General features: G+C 40.0%; 1 protein-coding gene across 1 annotated transcript in view; it reads right to left on the bottom strand.

Moving 5' to 3' along the window:
- The window catches only part of ALS2CR11 (amyotrophic lateral sclerosis 2 (juvenile) chromosome region, candidate 11), a 230,230-nt gene that overhangs the window by 219,518 nt on the left and 8,087 nt on the right, over positions 1–2,625 (bottom strand). The window lies entirely within an intron of this gene.

Raw genomic sequence — 2,625 nt, 5'->3', positions numbered from 1 at the left:
TCAAAAAAAAATAAAAAAATAAAAAAAACCTACATCAAAATAGTGGAGCAAAAAACGAGATTAACCATACAGAAAGGATCCTTGGGGAGACCAGTTTAGTGGAGGTAATTGGAGATGGCTAGGAACAAAGAAGAAAAGCGAGGGCTATCTGTATCAGCTACACAGCAAATGCCATTGTGGTCCTGAATGGCTTCCTCTGCAGAGGACTCTGGCAGCCTTTGCTGTTGAGGACCTTAAGAGCCCCCGCAACAGCCATGGACTCCTCGCAGCTTTTGCAGCAGTGGATCTCACAGTGTTTGCCAATACCAGCCCCAGTGGCCTGCTCCACAGAGGACACTGGCAACTTTCACCACTGAGGTAACCAAATCCATCACTGGTACAAATTCCCTGACGAGGGGTTACTCCTGTTCACCCCTCCCTAGAAGGAGCTGCTGTTGCTCTACCCCATGACCAAGGCTTCTACCCCTGCCCCCAGACTAAGCACATGCTCCAGACACCAAAGTCATGGCTGCTCTGTGTGCACCCATACTCCACACTCCAGCTCCACAGCTGCTTCATGTATGTTCACATTTCAAACCCTAGCTCTGTGTCTGCCCTATGCATGCTCATGCTGAAGATCTGGCTCCAAGCCTATTCCACATGCTGAAGCCTCAGTCACCAGAGCCACCACTACTGTAAACTAGCCAGTGCCTGACTCCAAAGCCACTCCCGACCTTGGCTCCATAGCTGCTCCACAGGTGCCTGTGCATCAGACACAACTATACACTAACAAACTGGAAAACTTGGAGGAAATGGATAAATTCCTGGACACATAAAACCTATCAAGGTTGAATCAGGAAGAATTACAAAACCTAAATATGTAATGAGATTAAAGCAGTAATAAAATCTTCCAACAAAAAAAAGTTCTGGAACAGAAGGCTTCACTGCTGAATTCTAACAAAATTTCAAAGAACTAACACCAATTCTCCTCAAACTACTCTAAAAAATTGCAATGGAGAGAATTCTCCCTAACTCATTTTACAAGGCCAGCATTACCCTGATACCAAAAACAGACAAAGACATAAGAAAAAATAGAAAAGTATAAGCTAATATCCCTGATGAACATAAACAAAAAAATCTTCAAGAAAGTCAGGCACAGTGGCTCACACCTGTAACCCTGGAAGTCTGTGAGGCCGAGGCATGAAGACTGTTTGAGCTTAGGAGTTCAAGACCAGCCTGAGCAGGAGCAAGACCTGTCTCTACTAAAATTAAAAAAATCAGCTGGGTGTGGTGGCCCGTGCATGTAGTCCCACCTACTCAGGAGTCTGAGGCAGGAGGATCATGTGAGCCCAGGAGTTTGAGGTTACAGTGAGCTATGATGACGCCACTGCACTCTAGCCCAGGAGAAAGAGTGATACTGTGTCTCAAAAAAAGAAAAAAATAAGTCCTCAATGAAATACTAACAAACTGCATCCAACAGCACATCAAAAATATAATACACCATGATCGAATGAGATTTACCCCAGGGATGCAAGGATGGTCCAACATATGCAAATCAATAAACAGGATACTATCACGTCAACAAAATGACACACAAAAACCACACAATCATCTCAATCAATAGAAAATCAATCAAATCAATCAAATGCAGAAAAAGCATTTGATAAAATCCAACATGCCTTCATGATAAAAACCCTCAAAAAATTAGGCATAGAAAGAATGTACTTAAACATAATAAAGGCCATATATGACAAACCCATATCTAATATCTTACTGGATGGGGAAAAGCTGAAAGCCTTTCCTCTAAGAACTGGAACAAGACAAGGATGCCCACTTTCATCACTCCTATTCAACAAAGTACTAGAAATCCTAGCCAGAGCAATCAGGAAGAGAAAGAAATAAAAGACATCCAAATTGGAAAAAAAGAAGTCAAACTGTCCCTATTTGCTGATGATATGATATTATATCTAGAAAAAACTATAAAGTCCACCAAAAAAACCTCTTAGATCAAATTAGAATAGTAGAATAAATTCAGTAAAGTTGCAGGATACAAAATCAGTAGTGCTTCTATATACCAATTCTTTCTTTTGAGGAAGAATCAAAAAGGCAATCTCATTTACATTAGCTACAAAGAAAGAAAATAAAATACCTAGAAATAAATTAACCAAGGAGGTAAAAGAACTCTACAAAGAAAACTACAAAACACAGATGAAAAAAAAAAAAATGAAGAGGGCACAAACAAATGGAAAAACATCCCGTGCTCATGGATTGGAAGAATTAATATTATTAAAATGACCATACTGCCCAAATCAATCTACAGAATCAGTGCAATCCCTATCAAAATACTAACATCATTTTTCACAGACTTAGAAAAAAATCCTATCATTATATGGAACCAAAAAAGAGCTCAAGTAGCCAAAGCAATCCTAAGCAAAACAAAGCTGGAGGCATCATACTACCTGACTTCAAAAACAGCATGGTATAGGGATAAAAACATTCACAGAGACCAATGGAGCAGAATAGAGAATCCAGAAATGAATCCACGTAGTTTCAGCAAACTAATTTTCAACAAAGGCACCAAGAACATACACTGGGGAAAGGACACTCTCTTCAATAAATGGTGGTGGGAAATTTGGATATCCATAT

This window comes from Propithecus coquereli, unplaced genomic scaffold (assembly GCF_000956105.1).
Source record: "Propithecus coquereli isolate 6110/MARCELLA unplaced genomic scaffold, Pcoq_1.0 Scaffold113, whole genome shotgun sequence".
In the NCBI taxonomy this organism is placed as follows: Eukaryota; Metazoa; Chordata; class Mammalia; order Primates; family Indriidae; genus Propithecus; species Propithecus coquereli.
Note: the sequence above shows the minus strand (reverse complement) of the source record. Positions and strands in the feature narration are given on the sequence as shown.